This window comes from Bombyx mandarina, chromosome 03 (assembly GCF_030267445.1).
Source record: "Bombyx mandarina strain Sakado chromosome 03, ASM3026744v2".
NCBI classification, from domain to species: domain Eukaryota; kingdom Metazoa; phylum Arthropoda; class Insecta; order Lepidoptera; family Bombycidae; genus Bombyx; species Bombyx mandarina.
The window spans coordinates 13,414,799-13,442,050 of record NC_143210.1 but is presented as its reverse complement, the minus strand read 5'-3'; the positions used below and the strand labels follow the sequence as shown (position 1 = coordinate 13,442,050).

General features: G+C 37.9%; 1 protein-coding gene across 1 annotated transcript in view; it reads left to right on the top strand.

Annotated features, from left to right (window-relative positions):
* The first annotated feature begins 2,894 nt into the window (after positions 1-2,894).
* Positions 2,895-27,252, top strand: part of LOC114242390 (uncharacterized) — a 177,985-nt gene continuing 153,627 nt past the window's right edge. Inside the window, exon 1 of the mRNA XM_028173528.2 lies at positions 2,895-3,150. The gene's annotated coding sequence lies outside the window, so the exon portion shown is untranslated. The remainder of the gene's footprint in view (positions 3,151-27,252) is intronic.

Below are 27,252 nucleotides of genomic sequence, written 5' to 3'. Positions count from 1 at the left end.
ACAAAGGCCGTTTAGTAATCGGAACTACTCGAAGCGAATCAGCGAACGGTTCACCTAGAGTCCGAAGCGGAAGAAGTGATTTACGAGTTGTAAAGTGTTTTCTGTAAGGGTTTTAAGTGTTAAATAGAGTGTTAATCTGTACTTCGGTAGAATTTTTATTTATTACGAAGCCCAGCGCGTAGTATTCCTAAAAACTAAATCAATAGAAACAATAAATATGAGAATATCGTCAAAAACCTAAATAAGTTAACATACTATTTACCGCTTACAAAATAAAAAATAATAGCCAAGAACCAAAAAAATTTAAGACGAATTTTGATTAAGTGCATGAATGTTTGAAAATGTGGATGAATGAATATTGTCGTTATTATTATTATAATAAAATAAATAGTCGGATCCGAATGTTCGGCACACAGGATTGCTTTGCTAGTGATGTCAATCGTTCTTTCCCTGATATTATAGATATTTGTCCGGCAGGTGCGTTTTTGCGTACACAATGTGTCAGTCACAAGATTTAAAAAAATCCCTGTTTTTGGAGTTTACTCCTTTAGAATCGATTTACATATATAGGCCCGGGGTATGAAAATTATGGGGACCAAAATCGTACTAGCATGTCACACGAAATGCGTTATGCGCCTAGCATGTCACACGAAATGCGTTATGCGCCTGATTGGCTCCTGATTGCGTGATGCGTGCGCGCGCCAATCAGGAGCCAACGCGCGGCCGCGTTATCGCAGGTGACGCCGGGCTGCTGCGCCGGCAGTCCGCCACAAAGCCTCGTACTGATCGCGCGTTTCTCTCATTATTGTATTTTCATATATTTGTTAGTCGTTTGTTTTGTGTCTCGTTAATTTGTTAATAATCTGTTGTGTATCGTGTTGTCGTAATATAGAACTATTTCTCGTATTGTTTCGTTTAATTTTTTATATCCAGTAAACTCCAGTCGTGCGTCGGAGCGGACACACACACTTTTTTTGATCATTTTTTTTATTTTACCTGCCCATCTTGTGTTGAGTGGTTACCGGAGCCCATAGACATCTACAACGTAAATGCTGCCATCCACCTTGAGATACAAGTTCTAAGGTCTCAAGTATAGTTACAACCGCTGCCCCACCCTTCAAACCGAAACGCATTATTGCTTCACGGCAGAAATAGGCAGGATGATGGTACCCACCCGCGCGGACTCACAAGAGGAACTACCACCAATAAAAAGTTTTTACAATGTAAGTTTACTGGTGGTAGAACCTGTTGAGTCCGCGCGGGTAGGTACCACCGCCCTGCCTATTTCTGCCGTGAAGCAGTAATGCGTTTCGGTTCGAAGGGTGGGGCAGCCGTTGTAACTATACTGAGACCTTACAGCTTATATCTCAAGGTGGGTGGCGCATTTTACGTTGTAGATGTCTATGGGCTCCGGTAACCACTTAACACCAGGTGGGCTGTGAGCTCGTCCACACATCTAAGCAATAAAAAAATAAATATAATAACAGCAATTGATACCTTCACTTCGTGAAGTCTATAGGCTCTGGTTACCACTTAACCTCGGGTGGGTCGTGAGCTCTTCCAACCAGCTGGGTAATAAAAAAATGCGTATCACGTATTCGGCCGTGAACTCGAAATCTGTAAAAGACTCAATTGATTAGAATTTCATAACTTCAAGAATAATAAAATGAATATAGTAAACAAGATTGAACGCAAATAGTGCTATAAAATGTTTATTATGAACTCACGGACCACATACATACATACATACATACATACATTTTTACTGGTGGTAGGACCTCTTGTGAGTCCGCACGGGTAGGTACCACCTCCCTGCCTATTTCCGCTGTGAAGCAGTAATGCGTTTCGGTTTGAAGGGTGGGGCAGCCGTTGTAACTATACTGAGACCTTAGAACTTATATCTCAAGGTGCGTGGCCCATTTACGTTGTAGATGTCTATGGGCTCCAGTTACCACTTAACACCAGGTGGGCTGTGAGCTCGTCCACACGTCTAAGAAATAAAAAAAAAATAAAAAAACACACACACACATAAAACTGTTAAATTAAAATACACAGTATTTATGTATTGATCATCTGTTGAACTATCTATATTATATAGCAAACACGTGTATTTTATTGATCATAGCAGATCATACGTTTAGAGAAACATTAATTGTGTTCGTGTTAATGCAATTAACTCGCAACCTAAACCTTCTGGCTAAACAAAACGATACATAGAAACAATAAAGCAATTAAGGAACAATCAGAAATAAATATAGATGAAAGAATTAAAAAAATACACAAATACACACACACACACGCACACACAAAGACGGTAAAGGTCCACGCGTACATTTTGCCATTTATGTTCTACTTTCTTTTATTTAATTGCAAATTTATTCATAAATTTGTCCGGCGTCTTAAAAAATCTACCACAATACTGCTGATTACAGAGATTTGCCAATAATCTAATAATAGTCTAACACTATTTACTAGGTAGCGAGTATTTCTACAACTACCTACCTAAAACTACCAAATAGCATTCATTTAATAAGAATTCAATGATGAATTTTTTTAAATAAAAACATGTTATTACGAAGATGAAACCAAATAGTTTCTAATCAATTGAGTGTTTTAAAACAAAAGTAAAACACAGTTATGGTAACTTTTAAACACTAATATCATTTGATTAAAATACTATGGACCTACCTATATTTGCATCACTAAAATACACGTGGTCCGAACAAAAACTCAAGATTGGAATAATTTGTGCACGGATTGTTAATAGAAATGCGTGTCATGTGGTCACACTATTCCGTTCGCTATCTTCATTTGGTTCCGATCTCGCATCTCCCTCGCTCCCGTAACAACCCATTCACATTTTATTTGTCCTTTCGCTCACTCATTCTCGACGGCCAGTCAGCGGCAGATCATTGAGAGTAGTGCACGTGTCAATTATTCTGTAATCGCGTATTAACTTTCGTGAAAAAAATACTTTCGAACTTTTTTTTTTCGTTTACGGAAACTACATAATCAGTGCTGTGCCCGATTTACAGAAAATATTCAGTGTTTCTTGCTTTTGTAAAGGAGCTGTGTAAAGTTTTGTGCATATTGGAATGTTGCTAAGTTGTGTAGTGTTTTGTTGGAGTTAGATTGCGGATTTTTCGTGAGGTCAGTACTTTGCTTATCGTACGTACTCTGATGTCCTACGTGCCGATGACGATGATAAAGAACGAATTTTTATCATTATCGGTATCGCTCGATTGAGTGCACTCGATTTCGTTTGCGCAATTGGTCAAATTAAAGCTATGCAAATAGCAAAATGTATAACGTCCCATGTTCGGCCACCCGCTCTTAATAATAATAAAATGGTATCAAGGTAGTTGAAAACAGAACTATATACTATTAATGCACTTGTACAAAGTGATAATAACTTGATGTAATGGGTAGTTTTTTATTTATTTAAAAAGATACAGATTATACCAAACTCGAGATTGTATTCTATTCGATAGAAACATCACTTATAGTTTGTAAGCAATTGTTTTAAGAATGTTTCAAGAATAGCCATATTAGATCGGAACATTTTTATTTCTAACAGCGTAATGTGACTCGAAGTAATAGAGATGTAAGTAATCGTCGTTGTCCAACCAAAATCTGCTATGACTTTGACTAAGTAATGACTTGCTGCACTTTTTGAGATTTTTACTTTTTGACATTTTCGTATAGTTAGTTCACAGACCCATTTACCGTATAAAAAACTGTTAATGTGTCTATCTATAGCTTTAATATTTATCTATAGCTTTCATTTGATATTATAGTTCTTAAAAATTCACTTTCATATAAAATTTTATACGAGAATGTTTATACTCGTTAATTCAAAATAGAGTTTTTGCACATAGCAGATTTTGGTTTAACAGCGACGTACTTAATTAACTATTACTTAACTAGGATCCAAGTACCGTTTCTCGTGCCATTCGTAATGACAATGTCAAATTGTTACGTTTAGTATTTTTCTCTGATTAATTTATACATTCGCTTAACTAAATAGAAAGAATGAAAATCAAATCGAATATCCGTTATTTTTTATTACCCTTGTAGGCAGACGAGCATGCAGCTCTTCTTATGGTGAGTTAGCTGATGTCGCCCATGGACTTCAGCAATGCCAGGGGCAGAGCCAAACTGTTGCCTTCCGTTACCATTTCTTATCAATAAAAGGAAATCAAAAATACTGATCGTGTAACATTTTTGTCAGGCAGTAATAATAGTTTTACACATATCATGTGTCATATTCAATTTTTCTCACAAAAAACCTATAAGTAATCTTACATTTACTTAACGCGTTCTAAATTCGACAAAGTATTATAATATGAGAAATGAAAGTTGGCTAAAGATCCGTTATCTTGCTCGCAGGAGATTAATAAATAGTTACAGGTGGCATTGTTTAAAACACTGACTATTGTTAGGTAATACCTGAAGGCTGTTGGCAAAAATCTTGTACTGACAAATAATAAGTTTAACATCTAGTTCTACTAGTTAAAATCTATATTAATACGTGAATCGTACACTTTGTACCCCTTTTTACAAAAATTGCGCTTACGGAGGAGAATGAAATTTCCCACACTTATGGAGAATAATAGAGAGGGAGTTCGGATTGCTATTTTTTTTAATTATACCTAAAAAATACATTAAATCAATAAAAGAAACATGACACACACTACCATGTATCTGACACACATACACACGCATATATACTTTAATTATTTAAATTGAGAATAGATTAATATTGTTTGTCTTTAAGGTGGTCTTGGCGAAATCTGTGATTATAGGAAGGAAAATAATATTCTTTGACAATAGAACCATAATAATGTTCAAACTTATAATTTCAATTAATTATAGTCGAATTTCGACTACCGGGGGGCCACTAGTAACAGATAAATATACAATGAAGTATTTATGTACATTACAGTTAATAATAAAAAGTTATCCTACATACTAAAACTGTTTGAAATCACAGTTTTAATAAAAATGCATCGATATTCTGAATTTAGCGCTTGGCTTTTTAGATTGAGCCATTAAGAGAGCTGTTTGCTTACTGCTTAGTGCGAGTTTTGCTAACGTTCTCGATAGCGTAAAAGTTAACTCAAATTTGTATGCAGTTGGAACAGCGCCCCTAATGGCAAACGTTCCAACTCCATACAAATTGGAGTTAAATTTTACGGTATCGAGAAAGTTAAAAAAACTGTCATTAATCACACTGAGTGTTCTTGTGATCCTTGCAAACAATGCGGAGGTAACTTAACACTAGTAGCATTATACGCTCAACTAAGAAACGCGACTAGAATTCTACAACTGTTTCCAAGTATAGTATTTTCTTTGGCTTTCACGAGTCGCGGGCACGATTAAAACGACTTTTCACTGGCGACAGTGACCACGAAAACTGCATTCATCGAAACGTCTCGAAATTAAGCAACAAAAGTAGCTTTGAATTATGTTGCCGTGTATTTCTGGTAGCTCGGACTAAAACAGTCTTGCTTAATTTTTCAAAGAGCATCTTCATAACCTTTGTCGCGATACACTCGTTATCTATATAATATTAATACGTGAAGCAAAAACTTTGTATCCCTTTTTACGAAAATTGCGCGGACGGAGCAGTATGAAATTTTCCACACTTATAGAGAACTAGCGACCCGCCCTCGCTTTGCTTCGGAAACATTAAAACACACATGAAACAAAAAAAAAAATTAAAATAAAATAAAAAAAAGTAGCCTATGTTCATCAGGGACAATGTCGGCTTCTAATGGAAAAATAATTTTTCAAATCGGTCCAGTAGTTTCGGAGCCTATTCGAAACAAACAAACAAACAAATCTTTCCTCTTTATAATATTAGTATAGAAGTATAGATATAGAAATAAAGAAGAAGTGCACAATGCTAATATTTTTTTAAAATAATGCATAAAAGATACATGAAATAAAGAAAACATTACACACACTACATAGCATGTATTTGACGCACACACGCATGCATACTATTTATTGTCAAACTTTTGTTCTTGACGTCTGTTGTCAAATTGAGAATAAATTAAATATTGTTTGTCTTTGTTAATATTTTTATAGTGTAGTCTTGGCGAAATTTGTGATTTTAGAAGTATAAAATACAATCATAATAGTGTACAAATTTACAATTACAATTAATTATAGTCGAATTTCGACTACTGCGGGACCTCTAGTGGTAATTAAAGTAGGTGCATTTTTTGGTTAATACCGTGCGGCTTATGGATCTGCTGTATGTTACGTTCCGCCCTTTCGGATCCTGTTATGAGTTCCATAACTCAACTTTCGCTACAGGACGAGTGACATTTTAATTTAATAAGCGAGATTACAATTTAAATAACCGTAGGCAAACCTTTTTTTTAATATAACCTTATTAATAATTAGGATTAATAATAATAGGATTTGAGTTTCACTCAAAAATATTTTTTTATTGCTTAGATGGGTGGACGATCTCACAGCCCACCTGGTGTTAAGTGGTTAGTGGAGCCCATAGACAACTACAACGTAAATGCGCCACCCACCTTGAGATATAACTTCTAAGGTCTCAAATATAGTTACAACGGCTGCCCCGCCCTTCGAACCGATACGCATTACTGCTTCACGGCAGAAATAGGCAGGGCGGTGGTACCTACCCGCGCGGACTCGCAAGAGGTCCTACCACCACTAATATTATTAATTTAACATAGTTTTGTTCGCTTTTTATTCTGAGTTCGCGTTTCCGCGACCACGGACAATGTATCGTTCTCGGAATTGTTCAAGGAAATCTTTCTAGCAGCACGATTTTTCTGGTTTCGTTTTTTTTTGGTTGTTGTTATTCGCGCAGCCTCGGACGCCCAGACCCTTAACCTTTAGAGCGCGAACAGTCGATAGATCGACTCTCTTTTAACGCGTGTAAAGTGTAGAGCGCCGGAATACCGACTATTGCGCAGTTTGACGTGTCTTAGCGCACGCATTTATAAATTAATCAAGAAAAGACGAATCCGAACAAAAACAGTTTCACTGTAAAAAATTGCGCCAAGTCCACGTTTATAAAACTCATCTCAATAACATTTGCACTTTACAAAAAAAAGAAGACTTCAATAGCTTTCATTCTCTACAAAAATATGTGAAAATAAAAAAATACCAAGAAACCGTCATAAAGATGAAAAAATAAAAAAAAAATTGTTGAAAATTTAAAAATAAAAAAATAAAAATTTTATCGTACTTGGCTCGCGTCATTGAGTACCCCAAATTTTTCAGGATAAATGAACATCCTTTCAATGTTTAGAAATTTATAAGTAGGTCAACCTATGAAATGCATAAATGTAATTAATGAATTATTATTTCATAATAAGTTTTACAAAAGTTAAGTAAAATCGACATCTCATACGTATGTTATTTGAATTTTTTTCATTTCCCACTCATCTTTTATGATTTGAACTTAACACCCTCTCGTGTTCGCTTATACAAATACAAGCTACTTACGAGTCGATACGTATGTATACGTTGGCTTCAAAACATTTGAAAAAATTCTCAAAGATGTTTTTCAAAGGGTAGAAAAGAATAATAAAGTTTCAGCTGAATCTAAAGGGGTCGAACGCAAAAGTGGTCGATTTGGCATATAATAGCCCATAGGTATATAGTGAGAGCTGTTGAAAATTACCGTAGTTCTGTCTCAATTTCTCATAAAACGCTAACAAGAGCGAAAAAGACAACCTGGGTAACTTTTTCAGCTTTCACTGTATATTAAAGCAAAATGGTTTTTTTCTCGGGTTGAAATTCTTCCGAAAAATTTTGGGGTACTCATGACGCGCGCCAAGTACGATAAAATTTTAATTTTTTTATTTTTAAATTTTCAACATTTTTTTTTTAATTTTTTCATCTTTATGACGGTTTCTTGGTATTTTTTTATTTTCACATATTTTTGTAGAGAATGAAAGCTATTGAAGTCTTCTTTTTTTTGTAAAGTGCAAATGTTATTGAGATGAGTTTTATAAACGTGGACTTGGCGCAATTTTTTACAGTGAAACTGTTTTTGTTCGGATTTCATATCTTTTTGTTAAGTATTATTTTTTGCTCATTTATTACTTAATAAAAATAAATTATAAATAGTCACTCAGCTTAAAAGCTAATGAAACGCTCAATTAATTAGTGTTTTAATGTTAGGTGCCCGACTGGTATGAGACTCTCGGGTTGTCAGTTCCGGTATCGACCGGGGACGCGTGTATTCCGCTTCAAAGTCTGGCGCGCACTAATTGGGGGTGCGAATGATGCAACAGATGCGCGGGCGCGGGTAGCGCGGGGTGGGTCGTCGCGGCACGGACCTGAGTCACATTCTCTTTGGCTGCTGTTGCCCCGCGAAACGGAACGTTGCGTTACATACTCCCCCTCCAAGTTGGGAACGCGTCCCGAGTCCAACTTGGGACTGTTAGTCTGAAGACGCGGCCTTCCTCTCTGCCTCTTTGGCATAATTGGATCCGTACTTGAATTTGACGGAGAGTGGGTTAAATCCGCGGTGTGATACTTGCCGATGACATTGTTTGACAAGTCTGCTATGAAGTACGTTGTAGGACTAACTATTTTTACTACGCGATACGGGCCATCCCGTCGTGGCATGAACTTACGTGTTACACCCCTAGACGCATAAGCAAGCCATAACGAAGGAAATACTCTTCCAGTAGGACTCGGGAGCAAGCCACGGCGGTGGCATCAACAAGTGCGTAGAGTTCTACCCATCTTGTAGCTACATCCTCTACCAGGAGTACCCATCGCTCCCCCTGCTCTCCTTCTGGCAGTGGCCCGAACAAATCGATTGCGAGAACCTCTCCTCGCTGTTGAAGCACAGGAGTGAGCCTATACGGCGGTACCGATATAGGCGGATGATCACCGGTATCAATGTGGTGCTCGGCGTAAAGGGTTGGGGCTCCCCCCACCCTAAAGATGTCTCCATTCTGCTGCAATAAATGTGATAGCTGCTGCCGTTCATCGGAGCCAAGCATAGAACCCTTATCATCACGCAGGAAGTCAGCAGTAGAAGCAAACATGCATGGCTTAGGGCACTCATATTCAATTGGATAGGTAACCCGTTTTCCCGAAAAATGCCAAGTGGATGAAGCAAAGTCAAGCACAATACCTGCCGCCACCAAAAAATCCATGCCAAGCAAAGTTTCATTATTTTGAGCATCTGGAAAAACAGTAAATTCAAGGGTTACTGACCCTTCGGGACTTATCCTTACTTCTAGAGTAGTGAGCAAAACTCGGCGGGTGCGCGCGGAACCGTCTGCAAGCCTCACCCGACGCCTGGTTTCCTCACACGTATGGTTATGCTTTAACAGCAATTCATAAAGCAACGCATCGGTAACGCTACTCTTAGCTCCCGTATCCAACAAAGCATTACCTCGTATACCTAAAATTTGAACACTTAAAATTGGTCTTAACCTAACCTGGTGCTCAGTAGAGTTACTCTGGGCAACACTTTTCACATTAGAATTAATCGTCGAAAAATGTCCGACGTTTTCCATGGTCACCCTATTTTCGTTCATCATGGTCACCCTATCGCGGCCACTTGGTACCTCGGAATAACTATGTTTTGGTTCGGTACCACTCGAGTAACGCATCAGGGGCCCATTCCTAGAACTAATATTATTGTTTATATTATGATTAAGTCTAGAATAATTTTGAAGTCTAACCTTGTTATCAGTACCGAAAAAGCGCGGAGGAAGAATCGCCTTAAATCGGTAGGATAATAATTATTTTCATTATCAACAAAACATTGTTTACGATTATTAATATAAATGGACGACTTTACGGTGTTTGAAGTGCAAGCTGTATGCAACGAGCTGTCGCGATGAATAGAGTTCACTGAACTTGACAGCTGTGTATTTACTTTACCAATAGGTAAATCGGATGTGACTGATCGGGTCCGTGCAGCGTCGACGGCGTAATAACTTGCGTTACACTTTGTACACTGAGACCGAGTAACACCTTTGGTACCACACCCGTAACACGAGGATACAGCTTGCGTATTTTCGTTGTCGAATTTCGTTTTTGACGCTAATTTTAAACACTCATCACGAATATGTCCGTACTTTTTGCAATAAACACAGAACAGTCTTTTAACAATCGACGTAGATGATACATTATCAGTGTTCGTGTAGCGAGGCGCGGGGACTCGAACGGTGCTCGGCGCAGCGCTGTCGTCGCGTGGCGGGCCGCCACCGGCGCCCGAGTTGAATATTTTCCGCTTCGTCATCCGCGCGTATGTATGCTGCGAAGTCGAAGTACCGGCGGGAACTTCGCCTACGGTACTACCCGATAAACGTGGCGTCGCTCGCTGAGGATGATGAATAAATTCAGGCGGACTGGTCTCGTAGATTTACACCCGTATCTTTAGTCGTTTACACGAGCTTAACTCGACTCGACTCAACCTCCAACACGCGTTTTGGTATGATTAGTCGTAAAAATAAACTCCACTCAAACGTCCTTGGAAAAATTTCCTAACCGGAGTGAAGTGACCGAACTGTCAAGTTAAGGTACGTCGCGACGTACCTTGAACGTTCCTCAAGGCTGGTTTTCTATCGATGTCCAAATAGTATGTGGACCGCAAATGGAAATATATGATATTGTTGTGCAATGGCCTGGATCTGTGCATGATTCGCGCATATTTTGATAATTTAAGTTTGATAATATTTATTAATAACGTAAATAGTTCGAGGTTAGACATTTGAAACTCTTTATTTTATTTACCTACATAAGAGTCATATTTTGCTTACTACCTGATAAATAAAGTCAATGCGATTATAAGTTTTATTTAAATAATAATAAACTGGTGGTTGTGGAAAAGCACTTCAACAACACGATGCAACCAAAATCACACAAAAGCGGCGAATAAAAATACAAAGCCGGATCCGAAATCTAAAATAATAATAGGTTAGAAAATAAATAATACACTTTCAGATTTACCGCACGCACACATATTTACGAATAACTCAGCAACCAAAACATCAAACAAGTTCATCTAGTGTCAAACAGACAGCGGCAGCTTGACTTTGACATTAAACAATGACCATAGACTACAGAACTCTATGGGTTTGATGCTAGCTTGATCAAATTTTCATCATTATTACCTCACTCGAGGTCAGTTGAGGAATATTGTAATGGTCAACTAAAAATACCAAACTCGAGTAAGTTTGGAGGGAATTCTCGAGCATCATCGGATGAGTTAAGAGTGGAGGACTATTTTACGAAACGTCTAAAGATACGGGCAGGAGTCCTCGATATGGCGCGTTTTCTTTAATAACGTGTCGTATGAAGTTATTTCGTCTCTTCTTAATCTTTTACGAACACGACGGTGTAGAAGGCCGTAAAGCATATCAATTTGAACTTTCTCACTAAGGTCACCAGGTGGGAGTCGAGCTAGTAGGGCTCGTGCTCTGGCAACGAAGATCTCCGTCTTCTCTCTTTGTCCTTGCGACATTTTGAAGAGCTCTAAGTAGACTCGATGGGGCGGTCTGCAATCACCGAAAGCGCTTCGTAACGATGATAAAGCGTCGTCCCAGGAAGTGATGCTAGCTTTAACGCCTTGCCACCACACGGCTGCATTTCCGGTTAGTAACATCGAGAGTCCTCGTAACGCGATGGCGTGTCCTACGTCAGCACAATCTTTGTATGATTCGACCGCGTCAAGGAAACCGTCGAGTGAGTCGCCGGGCGCTCCGCTGAACCGCGCCGTGCATGACGCGAAGTTCCCAGAATGGTGAGCGGGCGTCGAGGAAGGCGGCGATGTCGGCTCCGACGTCGGTGTTGCTGATGATTCGAGTTGAGTTTTATGCTCAAAAACTCGGTCGAGTAGGCGTTCGAATGCTGCCATTTGACTTTCTTGTAATGACGCCATGTTGTTTGCGGTAAATGTTGGCGTCGGTCCCGCGGTTGAACCAATTTCTTCTTCAACGTCTTGAAAATCGGATTGACGCCGTGACTGACGACGAGTACGTGTCGTAATTACGTAGATTCACTCCGAAATACTAGTTAAAGGGCCCGCGCTTGGGCTGCCAATTTAATGTTAGGTGCCCGACTGGCATGAGACTCTCGGGTTGTCAGTTCCGGTATCGACCGGGGACGCGTGTATTCCGCTTCAAAGTCTGGCGCGCACTAATTGGGGGTGCGAATGATGCAACAGATGCGCGGGCGTGGGTAGCGCGGGGTGGGTCGTCGCGGCACGGACCTGAGTCACATTCCCTTTGGCTGCTGTTGCCCCGCGAAACGGAACGCTGCGTTACAGTGTAATAATAATCAACATCAACTTTTACAAATTTAAACCGAATTAAATTTTGTTTCAAATGTGAAGGGTAGATGACGCTGTTCTTAATTATTTCAGAATTTAAAATTAAAATCTGAAAGCCTTGAAACATCAATCCGCATAAATGTAATTTAAAAACTACAGTAAGAGGCTTAAATAAAAAGCTGAACTTAACTCAGCCTTAATTAGAATTTTCTTCGGAATTCAATTGTAAAGTTCAAGTTATTTTGATGAAATCAAAACCGAAATATTCATAGCATCTTAAACAATCACCTACGAATAAATATTAGTTATTATATTATTTATTATTCGTAGACAATCACAACGGTTTTATAGTTTTGGGAAGGGATTTTTTGTAACGCCATCTCGTAAAGTATTTCGGTATTACATTACAAAACAAAATTGTTTCTCCAACAGTAACAACAGTACTTGCTTCGGCAGTACTTAAACTAAAATACTAACAGTAACAACATTAACGTTATTTATTGTATAAACCGTTCAATAAGAACTGCAAACTATCCCCTTGAAGCTACAGTTTATGTAGGAATAATGACTTTTTGGCGGGAACGCGAGGTGTGAAGTTGTGTGATTTGTTTTAATTTGTCTATTTAGTGTTTCTTCGGGTTTAAATGTGTAATAATAGTGGTTTATTAACTGTTTAATATCTGTGAAAGTGCACAAATGTGGGAAAATTAAACAAAGCCGCTGTACGTAGCTTCTCGGTTTCCTCCAAAAAGTCCACTGAGATCTTAATAAATGACCACCACCATTTTACTGAGATTATATTTCATTCCATATCATCTCATCTCATTTCATTTCATCCCATTTGATTAATGTCTCAAATTAATCATCTTCATTTCATTTCACTCCATAATATCACATTTCATTTCACTCCATAATATCATTTTTCATAAAAATATGAATATAAATTAAAATAAGACATGACTTAAAGGTCTCAGTTACCAGGTCATGAAATCCATTAAAAATGTAGGAATAATTCCAGCGCACCCTGGCGGCCGTAGATTACCATTCTCGAATATTTATAGTCTGTGGCATGTCACTTTTTACATCGAAAAAAGTCAGGATCGAAATTTTTGAGCGAGCCATAGTTTGTGGTGATAAAATTAATAATTTCAAGTAGATTAATTGTTGTAATTGATATAACTAGTTAATATCAGTAAAATAAAGCTGTGAGTGATTGATATAATATACAATTTAGGAACCAGAAGTACCGTAGAATTAAATAAAATTTCGCAACCTCAAAAAACTGTTCTGCTCACAGTAAACACAGTCGGTAGTCTGGCGCTCCGTTTACAACGTCAACGGGATTTTTGAACGGAACTTGGCGCCAGATTCTACCGAATCTGTGGACCCTTCTGTAAATTTTGTATTTTCTTTTATTTAATTTTTTTTTGTTGTTTTTCTCAAAAATCCCTTAGCAATTTCTGCGAAATATTTGAAAATAAGCTAAGCACTAAAAAGGCTAATTACAAAGTACGAGTTCGATTCTACTTGGGATTGCTAGTCGTAAAAATAACAGGTAATCAAAGTTGCGAGTCGGCTCTGATATAACAAACCGCAGAGGCTCAACTCATTTCGTTCCGATCGAATGACTGACCGTCTCATTGTTTTGTTGTTGCACTGTTTTGCAATCAAGCATCAAGGACACGAATCTTAGCTATTTTAAAACCTGCCTTGATTTTTTATAACCCTTTTTGTTCAGCACTAGCTGACCCGGCAGTCTTCGTACTGCCTCAATCGATAAATAAAAGACCTAAACTTTTATCTATACTATGTATACTATAATATTATAAAGAGGAAAGATTTGTTTGTTTGTTTGTTTCGAATAGGCTCCGAAACTACTGGACCGATTTGAAAAATTATTTTTCCATTAGAAGCCGACATTGTCCCTGATGAACATAGGCTACTTTTTAAAAAAAAATTTTTTTTTTTTTTGTTTCATGTTTGTTTTAATGTTTCCGAAGCGAAGCGAGGGCGGGTCGCTAGTATAAAATAAACTTAAAACAAACAAAAAGAATCCGTCCGACGGGGGACACATCAAAGGAAAAACATAATTATTATTTTCATTTAATTCCGAGCATTTTCATATTTATTTACCTTTTAAAGCTTCTCTGGACTTCCGCAAATAATTCAAGATCAAAATTAGCCAAATCGGTTCAGCCGTTCTCGAGTTTTAGCGAGACTAACGAATAGCAATTCATTTTTATATATTATTATAGAGATTTGTAGATTCCAAGGGTAGTGACGAGCTATTATAAATTGTATTCGAATAGAACTTTAATTTGTAAAGTGACGGATTTATTAACAGCACGCGAAATACAGAGTTCAATAGTGATGTGAATGACTATGAGTGAATTGAATAGTGATGTCTTATTCATCGTTTATTACTTGTGAAGTTGCACGAATTTCAGGATATGTACTTAACGAAATTGTTGGAATTTGTAGAGGCTCTTACTGTTTACTAGTTTCAGTTAATTCCATTTTTGAAGATAATAATTGCATCATTGTGGCGGGTAGTCATCACAGAACATAAGATATTTGACATATGCCCGAGACTCGCTTACGATATTTTCAAGATAGGCTATAGATAGGTATTTAAATAATTTCCGAACAACAAAATTTGGACCATCGGCAATATCAACCGCTCGGTTGAAGAACTTCTCTCGTATACTCCGAAATCATACCCGTTGCCATTACCAAAAATCGGTAGCTTAGACTATAAATGGGACTATTATTTGAGAGTAAGTTCGCGAGCTGTTCAGCGTCCGGTTAGTAAGCAACCGCTAACTAACATCAATAAGTTTTACGTTTAATTCTTAATTCCAACCAAGTGAAGTGCATCTGGTTGGAACAAGAATCTATATATTTAGTAGCTGGATTTGGCTTCCTGTTAGTGGGAATTCAGTACGACTTCAGTGAACTTTTCCGATGAACCCGTGAGGTTTCGCCTAGCACCTTTCTTTCATTTCTTCCACATAGACGCTAGTTGTTGAATAAGTTATCATGATTCCACGTACTTGATGAAACTCTAAATTTTGCAAAGGAAAACAAATTACGCAACCTCACTTCTCGCTTTTCGGCCAAAAGTCCATCGGTTTTGGGAAGGCTAGGCCAGCGAATGGCAAAACAGGATAGGAATTTGTAAGTCCTCTAGGGGTGGAGCGTAAGGGCCTCAGAAACCACCAACCTACTTCTGCCGCGAAGCTATCAAGCCTCATGGTTTCATAGATGAAGCCGCTTTGTACTAAGATTTTAAGACTGTATTATTTCGACCAAGACATCATGCTTAGAAGAGATATTCACGTTCTGACGTTAATAGACCCCGATAAGCCCTTGGTTTGAATTGTGAGCGTACTTCCCAGTACTATGAGCAAGGTCGCAAAAACTAGGCAGATACTTTTAAATATTTAGCTTAACAGACTTATAAATACCCTTTGACATATTAATTAATGGTACTTATCAACCAATAGAATAATAAACAATAAATAATCAAGTTAGTGCGATATGCGAAGGTTAATTTCAACAGAATGGCCTACGGTTCTGAGAACTACACACGTGCGAAGTTTCTAAGAAGCTATGGTCATTATAAAAAAAATAAAAATCATTATAATTCGACTATACTGAGAAATATCTACGAAATTAATTGCATTAATTCGTGGTATCTTGTTGAAATTGGTGTGATAGTGACGTGATTACTAAATCTTAAAGGGTATGGAATCGTATTTTTTTTCCTACCTATGCTGATTGCCTTGAGAGGCTATTTCAGCTTCTCCTTTACGTGTAGGTGAGCTCACGGGGCTCAAACCGGAGTGTTACTAAAACTGGCCCTAGCAAGAGCAGTGCTTCGCAGAATCTACTATCGGATTGAAAACGCGACCCACTGAGAAGATCCGGCGAGAAACTCAATGGGCTAAAATCGTAATGATATTCCGCTTATTTTGTTATACTCGGGAGGCTGGATAGACCAACAGCTCGACACTTGTGGTCACTCACTATGCCCCTGATCCCCTAATCCTCGTTCCTAAATACCGCCGCATGAATTTGTCGACTGTTAGGCGTACGGTACTGTAAATATCTTGATTTGGAGAACCATAGTTAGTCTAATCTGGTACTTTATACGTCGCTGCAAACAAAAAATGTATGTGAGGCGTAATATCCACCTCCTTGTAAAGCCTGCTGGGAAGATCTTCTAATACATACACATCTACGACAACACTTCTTGCAAACAAGCCTTGCAGTGCCGAAATTTTATAGAGTTATACATTGATTTTGTATTTATTTTGTTTAGAATCTTTTAGAATATGTCTTGATTCTGAGAGAACGATTTGAAGGTTTTTGCGCGGTTTTTGTTCAATTACGTCATGGTATTAGGTACCTAAAGACATTCAACTTAATGAGGCAACACACAGTCACGTTCAATAAAAAAAGCATATACTTTTAAATGACAGATCGAAAGACTTTAGCGAGATAATTATTCATAATAAATTATGGAAATGCAGAGATCACTTATAAAATGTATTATTGTTGGAAGATAAAGTTTTAGTGTAAACCTTCATGTGTAAGTACAACAAATCATATAACTAAGAATTGGTAAATTAAAAGAAGAAACAGACAAGTCCATCCCTATAACGCGTTACTATGTATACTAAAGATATACCTAACCCCAGGAAGTTATATACCTAATCCGAGTTGAAGTCAAACAGGCGGTCAGTCGTAAAACTCATGCCAAATCCCCATGCAGCTCCCTATGATAAGGGGACATGCTGCGCCGACACCACATGTTTTAGTATAAGGCCAAGAAGAAGAAATTTTCATAATACTGATACCTTAAGTTACGGTGATTAACTCTCTCTAGAATCTAACGAACTGGCACGGATCTGTTCCCCGTCGTATCTTCCTCCATATGCAAAATCTCATTAAAAAACCTTGAAAGTAGCGGCAGCGTGCCGACTCTTAAATTCTTCTTCTTCTTCTGTCTTCTGAGTCGGTCTCTTCATTACTGAAGGTCGTGTCTAATCTAAAATGTGGACCACTCGATGCACAATGCTTCCCCACGTCTTCCTGTCCTCGGCGGTCTTTATAGCCTCGGTTATTGGCAGGTCGGTGAGCGTCTTAACCAGATCAGACCAGCGGGTAGGTGAGCGTCCGCGTGATCCTCTCCCGTCAACCTGACCAACTACCATCAGCTTCTCCAAGTTATCGGGCCTTTACCAGGGATTAAATTCATTGACCCCAAAAAAATAATATAGTTTTGTTTCCAATAACTTGGAACTGTTAAATTTGTACGACAATTTTGAGCAGGTATGCAAACGAAATAAAGCCACCTAAAAAACACTGTTCGCGTTTTTTATTTATTACAAATTTTTACTTACCTAGTTATTGACAGCTGAAACCTTGTAACAGGCGCCATTTTGAAAAGATGGCGGATAGCGTTAGTGATCGAACAAATTAAAACTACTACTATTGTTTGTTTGTGTGTTTTCAATCAAAATACATACAAAATAACGCTGCTTATTGAAACTGATTTAAAGTTCGATTAATTGGTTATTATTTTATAATGAATTGGTTGAGTATTCGAAGTTTCTATTCAGTACAAACTAACTTTTGTTTTAAATTACATATGAACTTCGATAGGCAGTATCGTGAAACAAATCCATCGTAAACATTATATCAGTATATTATGTTTACAAAAATAATGAAATGAGATATTCTGAACATGTTTGTTTGAATTTTGTAATCGGAAAAATACGGGACTTTTAACAATATAAAGTCCAATGACATTATGGCTCATAAGCTATTCTTTTGCCAAAAAAATGCGACGACTCGTTACTTGCGCGATAAATGGATAAAACTCTAAAGCAATTTATAATAACAACAAAACTATTTTTACGGTTTATTACTACCGAAGTTTCGTCATCGCGAATGACATTTGAGTGTTATGCAACTACCGTCAACGCGTCAGAAATGTTTTATTTATCTCTGTATTTTAATTAATAATTTCTCCGGTGTTGTACCGGAGAAATAGTTACTAATTAAAATTACTAATTAAAATATAATTAATATTAAAGTATTATTAATGTTATGCACTGGGGTTAGGGATGAATAAAAATTCTACCGAAGTATAAATCAAAACTCTATTTACACTTTGAACACTGAAATAACTCTATATAATAATATGTAATTCTCAATTCACTTCTTCCGCTTCGCTTCAGGTGATCCGTTCGCTGTTTTGCTTTGAGTAGATTCGATTACAACTGTCTTCGCGTCATCTCTGCAACGCTTTTATAGTCGATACAACATCCCTAGAATAATAAAAAAATACATTAAATCAATAAAAAAACATTACACACACTACCATCTATTTCACACACACACGCATGCATACTATTTGTTTATTGTCAAAATTTTCTTATTGCTTAGTCTATGGGCAAATTGGAAATAGATTAAATATTGTTTGTTTTTATTAATAATAGTGGTCGCCCGGTAGTCGAAATTCGACTATAATGAATTGAAATTAAAAGTTTGTGCACTATCATGATTCTATTTTCAAAGACTATTCTATAGTCACAAATTTCGCCAAGACTACACTATAGAAAAATAATAATAAAGACAAACAATATTTAATCTATTCTCAATTTGACCACAGACGTCAAGAACAAAAGTTTGACAATAAATAGTATGCATGCGTGTGTGCGTCAAATACATGGTAGTGTGTGTAATGTTTTTTTATTGATTTAATGTATTTTTTAGGCATAATTTAAAAAAAATATTAACAATGTGCACTCCTTCTCTATACTCTCTATAAGTGTGGAAAATTTCATACTCCTCCGTCCGCTCAATTTTCGTAAAAAGGGATAAAGTTTTTCCTTCTCGTATTAATATAAAGATTTGTCTAAAGTGTAGTCCTGGCGAAATCTGTGATTGTAGAAGTATAGATAAGTTTTTGACAATAGAATCATAATACGTAGTGTACAAACTTATAATTATTATTTGAGTTAATTAAAGTCGAATTTCGACTACAAAACGTCAAATTTATCTTTATAAATTTTATTTAATATAACAAAAAAAGAAACCATTAAAAATTAAACGTGATGAATCATTTACACGTTACACGAGTTCGTCAAAACGCGTTATACGGGAATACCCCTATAACGCGTTTTCCTATTACGCGGTAGATTGGCTTACTGTAGGGTTAAGTACTGTAGTTATGATTGAGGAAATACATACAGTACTTTTTTAGTTATAAAAACGACAAAGGAGAGTTTCTGTAAGTGAAGCCGCCACCCAGGAGACATAAAATACGGCGTTCAACCTACAAAGTTATATTTATAACTTCACCACGGTGATTTAGTGATGTCTGGCTGTGCTTGAATTATCTGTTTAAACATCTATATTTGTAGGTCGTTTTTTATTCACTTGCCGTGAGATTCGAGTGAGCTTTAGGCAACCCTAAAAGGTTAACAATTGTTAAGATACTGCCGAAGTTGAGCATTCGTGATAACTTCACCGCTAACATCATTTTAACTTTTGTTTCAAGGGTAGATATAACACGTTTTTATCAAATTAGCTTCAATGAAACTACACATAGATTGAAGACTGCGCTTAATAGGGTTGTCCAATGCCTCATAAATTCTAGCGTCATTAGAGAATAATTATTTTTATGATAATCGCCAATCTTAGAAACTGAAAGAAAGTCTTCGTTCCCATTGTAATGTCAATGAGTTTCGGGGACCGCTTAGTATCAGAAGAAAGATAGATATTATAGATTAATATCCGAAGTACAAATAGGCGGGCTGGTAGTATCTATCCGTGCGGACAAGCGTGTTTAGTTTTTAAACGACATAATTTTTTTATTCTGAACATCTAAATTAATCAGGCTGGTAAAGTCCGGTATAACATTAATACAGTAGCTGCACAAGTCCCCGTCACCTTCCTTCCACAAATTTTAATTTCTATTGAAATAATTCAAATATTCATTGTCAATAAACGAGTGCTCTGAGGAATTGCTTGAGATGACACCACCATCTCGTTTTTACCATCGCACCGCCCGCCATCGGAGTAGAGTTCATCCATACTACCTGGAGCCACTGCGTTCATCCACAGTGCGTTTCCAGAGATCTTTTTGGCACGTACCATCCGGCTTTGGAATAAGCTCCCCTCCACGGTGTGTCCCGAGCGCTATGACATGTCCTTCTTCAAACGAGGCTTGTGGAGAGTATTAAACGGTAGGCAGTGGCTTGGCTCTGCCCTTGGCATTAATGGTGTCCATGGGCGACGGTAACCACTCACCATCAGGTGGGCCGTATGCTCGTCTGCCTATACGGCAATAATAATAAAAAACGATTCACAAACTAACATTTACTAGCTTCATTAATATAAATATATTTAGATACAATTCGTAAATGAATAATCCGGTTTGGTCAATGTCACTCGCTCATAATATGTAACCGGAGCGAACTTGTTTTAAAAGTTTTTGGGTAAAATAATATAGATAAATAAAATAGATTTCTCATTTATATAAAATCGTTGCTAATCCAATAACTGCAACTCACTACTTTTTTAAATTCACAATATTCAAGTTTATTGATTAAATGGGTGGACGAGCTCACAGCCCACCTGGTGTCAAGTGGTTACTGGAGCCCATAGACATCTACAACGTAAATACGCCACCCACCTTGAGATATAAGTTCTAAGGTCTCAGTATAATTACAATGGCTACCCCACTCTTCAGACCGAAACGCATTACTGCTTTACGACAGAAAGAGGCGGGGTGGTGGTACCTACCCGTGCGGACTCACAAGAGATCCTACCACCATTAATCAAACTAAACAGTAACAAGCTAAAAATCTTTAACGTACGAACTTAAATAGCGTTATTAATCACAAGCATTTAATGTGAGTACAATGTCATTGAAATTTTTAATTAAAAACTCCCCCAGATATTGCGGTGTCGTCTCGAACTTGTTTTGAGAGAATCTGTCTGGGTTACTTACGTCTTTTATGTTAAATTTTGTTTTTTGGTATTAAAAGTTTATGTTTTAATAAATGACTGGTTCGAATGCATTGGAAATTGGTCATTTCAGCAATGCTAAGCGATTCTCGGATACCGATATGTTATAGGAACAACATCATGTAATAAAAAACAAACCCGCAAAAATTTTAATTTGCGTGATCGTTTGAGATATCACCTCATATCTCAGGTCACATACTTAACTTTAATGATTCTATAACCGCAAATCCGAGCCATATTTATTAGACGGGTTATTTATCTATTTCACTCTGCTGTAGACACTCAATAGTAGTCAAGTTTTGTCTAATTAACTGTAGTATATTTTTTTCTTTTTGTTACTTATCTGAATTTTTTGTATTCTAAGTTTTTCTAATTCTTCATTGAGCTATTTTTCAATAATTCTTACAACTTGTTTGTAAGTATTAATGTAAGCGACATTTCTAATGTTCCCTCTTGTCAATTCGACGATGTTTTGAATTTGTGACCGTTTTGTGAGTACAGCAGAGTGAAATAGATAATAAGACGAATATTAAATCTGGCTCGCATTTGCGGTTATAGGATCATTGAAGTTAAGTAGGATTTCAGACTTGCCGGTAGATTGAAGTCCGCGAGCGGATGCAATGACACCACAAGCGATCATGTTGCCGTGTTCAGGACCATTTTCAACTATTTATTTTATATATACACCTTGAGACGTGAGGCGTATGTCTCAAACGATCACGCAAATTAAAATTTTTGCGGGTTTGTTTTTTATTACACGATGTTGTTCCTTCATCGTGGAAGTCATTCGTGGATATGGGTCACGTTTTACGTGCGATAATACTTCCGTTTCCCAATCTCGCATGTCACACTTTACTGGTGGTAGGACCTCTTGTGAGTCCGCGCGGGTAGGTTATTATGTAAACATGAAAATCAAAGTCGTCGTGGCCTAAAGGATAAGACGTTCGGTGCATTCGTGTTGAGCGACGCACCGGTGTTCGGATCTCCCAGGCGGGTACCAATTTTTCTAATGAAATACGTACTCAACAAATGTTCACGATTGACTTCCACGGTGAAGGAATAACATCGTGTAATAAAAATGAAACCAGCAAATTATAATTTGCGTAATTACTGGTTGTAGGACCTATTGTGAGTCTGCGCGGGTAGGTACCACCACCCTGCCTATTTCTGCCGTGAAGCAGTAATGCGTTTCGGTTTGAAGGGCGGGGTAGACGTACTTTTAAAAGTGAGACCTTACAACTCACGTCTCAAGGTGGGCGGCGGCATTTACGTTGTGGACGTCTATGGGCTCTGGTAACCACTTAACACTCAGGGCCGTAAGTTCGTCCACCCATCTAGGCAATATATTCTTCATAATATATTGCCAGATCAAAATCACACCTTTGAAAAAGTAAGCTTTACACGTAACCAATATTTAACCATACTTCTGTTCCGTACATTAAGTACGTAAACACAAACCTACATTTACTAATATACTTCCCGTGTTTTTACCAACGAAGGCAGTTAGGCTGAAAGTGTCATCTATCATTCATGAATATCCATAATGATACTTTAAGTTGCTTTTGACACCTTCATTGAAGAAATAATTCATTGTCATCGTTTGTTTAGTGATCATGATAGTTTTACATCGGTGCTAGGTCAATGTCAGGTCAGTGACGAAATGATTGCTAATGATATTTAGCCATCAGAATCCACGTGTTGTTTGTTCTCGTCTCGTATTTAATTTCCGGCCAAACCATGAAATAATATTTGTAGCTTTGGGTCTAAACTTCATAAATACTCAGTATACTTAATAACTATAACAAAATACAATTTCAGGTTAACGGTACTCGTCGAACTCGACAAAGAGGTCGACGTGCAACCTAACCCATGCATCAGCCCGCTGATTTTCTCGTCGGATCTTCTCAGTGGGTCGCGATTCCGATCCGGTAGTAGATTCATTGGCGAAGCAATTGCTCTTGAGTTGTTAGGTCTCCTTCGGAGGCGCTCGGGCAGTTGTTGGCAAATCCCACCTCTCCTGGCTGAGCCTTTGCTCGCCCACCTGACCTGGTGAAACTGGAAAGGCCTCCGGGCCACCAGTAATCTTTCAATCATAAAAAAAAAACATCTCTGAGCCACGTTCAGCGGTGGTAGGGGTTACATCATACGCGGAATCCGTTTATTTTGATGAATACAAATGGAAATGCTTGGACGTTGAGCGACTTAAACGGTGTGAAAGTTCTAAGAATGATTGATGATGGGCTGATTGTTAAATCTGCCAGTGTTTTTTGGTAATGCCTGCTATTTGACCTCTGCTGGACGCGGTTTTGGAAAAGAAAAACTTTACTCGAGTAAAACACTATTAGGCTGGACAAATTCACCGGTATACCAAAAGATGAACCGATTGATAGGCACTTCTTGGAAAGAGAAACGACTGGCATTATCCAGATCAATGAGCGAATGATTTTCGTAGGATCTTATTTTAGTTTGGGTATTAAAAGGTAAAAGATTTAAAAGAAGTCTGCAAGGTGCAATGGCGCTATAGAAACTACATTCTGACTTGTCTGACCCGCTTTCGAGAACCGAATGAATGAAATTTCGAGTGATAAGAACTTTCTAGAATAACGTAAGTAGATTAAATAAAATAAAAAAAAGAGAAAATGTGGTGGTAGCCATCATACAACACAAGATATTTGACAGATGCCTAAATCTCGCTTAGGACACTTTTTTTTTTTTACTCCTGTCTTATTTTAATTTTAATGGGAAATAGACTTAGACTTTTTAATGTGTCTGCAATGTGATCATACCTATTTATCACAAGATAGTTTTTGAGATTTTCACAAATCCTCACTCTCTCACTAATGATCACATCACATCTTTTATAATAAAATTTATAAACATATTACCTGTTTTTTTTTCCATCGATTTTCTGTTTACGAAACTAAACAAGAAACACAATTGCACTCGGAACTTTTTAATTGCTCAGTTTGCAGTTTCAATGTCCGCGACTCCGTTTCTAGATGTTTCCAATCGATAATGAAAAATACAATCACTCTGATAACGCGGCTTCATTTCAATCAACGCTTGCACTGAAACTAGGAAGCATTTTAAACGCAACGGCAAATCTAAATTAGATCTAGACGAAGCCGGATGTAAAAAACACAGTTGTGCAAGTTCTATTCTATCTAATCTTTTGAGAGCTAGTGTTTATATTCTTGTTTGTTTATTTGTTAGGCATTAGGCATTGAGGTCTTGTTTGGGTATCGCTTATTTTTCCAGAAAGAAAATATCTTAATTTACCACACTACTAAATATAGTCGTTATCTATAACACGAAATTTCGTAAAACAAATGATAATTCATAATAGAATTTGCTTGCTCAAGTTTGCACCAGCATAGCAAAGATTCTACAACGTCTATATAAATATATTTTGTGAAAGCCTGTCTTCGTATCGAGGACTGAACGCCCGCGACATTTATTTTTGTTAGTTAAAGGTGCTTTTTATTTGACATTAGCATCAACAGTTCGCTGTTTTTAATTGAACTTCAATGAGGCTTACTCCGTTCAGATAGCTGAAGAAGTTTTTTTAAAGATGTTATTTCCAAATTTTAAAATTTAAATAGCTCTCGTGGAAAGTTCCAAAAATGACGCTTAAACCACCTTTAGTCTTTCACCCCTCGATATAAAATATGGAGAGTGAAATACGACATTACTAGCACTAGTAATTCGGAACTTTACTGTAGAATAAACAGGCTTTTTTTTATTGTTTAGATGGGTGGACGAGCTCACAGCCCACCTGGTGTTAAGTAGTTACTAGAGCCCATGGACATCTACAATGTAAATGCGCCACCCACCTTGAGATATAAGTTCTAAGGTCTCAGTATAGTTACAACGGCTGCCCCATCCTTCAAACCGAAACGCATTACTGCTTCACGGCAGAAATAGGCGGGGTGGTCGTACCTACCCGTGCGGACTCACAAGAGGTCCTACCACCAGGAAAGTAGACTAACGCATTTCGGCAACATTCAATTCGTTTTAATGATCGATGGCTTCTATTAACAGTAATGATGATGAATGTTCGTTCGTGTTACATATTGTGAATGTATACATTGTAGCGTGTGCTTTGTTTTGTGTATATATTTATTTGTATACATAGCGTCTAGTTGATAGATTGTTTGTGTGATTATCGAATATTTCAAACGTTTCACTGATGGTAAGACCTCTTGTGAGTCCGCACGGGTAGATATCACCGCCCTTCCTATCTCTGCCGTGACGCAGTAATGCGTTTCGGTTTGAAGGGTAGGTTGGCCGTTGTAACTGAGACCTTATAACTCATATCTCAGGGTGGGTGACGCATTTACGTTGTAGATGTCTATGAGCTCCGGTAACCACTTAACACCAGGTGGACTTTGAGCTCGTCCACCTATCTATGCAATAAAAAAAACTAAATCTGAACGGAATTTGGTAAATTTCATTTTTAATCGCTAATGTATAACAAAAATATTCGTCTTATGTAATTAGGGGCGTTATTATAATCACTCGAATCTACAGTAGTATGTGCATACGTAATATTATTGGGCAAAACATTTAGGGCCGACAGTGTCACGTTTCACAAGGCACTATCTCAGTTATTGGGGATGGAGTTGGCAACTGTCCATCTCTTTGCATCCAGGCTAGGGCGACCATGAAGTCAGAAATACCGGGACGTGTTTCAACTTCATATTGGTAATGTTACATGACTTTAACGACGGGGTCCAAATAAAGGGTTTCTACTTTGAAATTTAAATGTCCTTTATAAATAATTTAGCTAGAATTTCCGTTCGATGCTTATTTTTTTTTATTTTTTTTTATTGCTTAGTTGAGTGGACGAGCTCACAGCCCACCTGGTATTAAGTGGTTACTGGAACCCATAGACATCTACAACGTAAATGCGCCACCCATCTTGAGATTAAGTTCTAAGGTCTCAAGTATAGTTACAAATAGACAAATAGACACACGGACCTTTAATTTAACCCGATCCTTGTGGTTATTCTGAATCCTTAACCACAAGAACTGCGAGGCGATCGATATTATATCTGCTTTATAGCACACACACACACCTGTGTACACAAACCGTTTGTAACGTAACTAGTGATCATTGTACACGCGGATCGAATGAGTTGTGGCCTAACAGATATTATTAAAGGTACCGATTTGTCATATAGTTTAACAAAACATTATAACCCAAAATTGAATGAAGGTGGATTTAAATCGGCACGGTTTTCCCTTACCATATATTATAATGCCCTGATATTTTTCAAGCCAATTGAGGCTGATAGCCTTGAGAGGCTATATCAGCGGAACCTTAACTAGTAGGTGAGCTCACGGGGCTCAAACCTGACGACGTTGCTAACACGAACCGTAGCAAGAGTCGTGCTTCGCAGAATCTACCACCGGATCGGAGACGCAACCCACTGAGAAGATCCGGCGAGAAACTCAGTGGGCTGTGTCTGAGGGTTAATTTACTCGTCGAGCCCTTCGTCGCAAGCGACGGGTTCGACGAGAACGGTGACCGGTGCTTGAGGTACCTAAAAGCACCGTTAGTGGATCGGGAGGATCCGAAATGACGTGCTTGAGGCGACGTCGACTGCTTTCCATTCTTTCCGCAGGATCGGGAATGTAGTTACAGGCGGCCACGATGAGAGGGTTCTCGTGTCGAGCCGCTTTATCGAAGTGGCGCATCGACGCCGACTGTAAATACTTACTGATGGACTCTAAGTCCAGGTCGTCATGGAGGTCGACGTTCCTGACGAACCACGGGGCTCCGACGTCTATCCTGCAAAAACGGGATTGAATAATTTGGAATGATTTTAAGTGAGTGCGAGCCGCGTGAGCGAACACTACACTTGCATAGGTCATGACGGGGCGTATGCAAGTTTTGTTGAGTGTCACCTTAT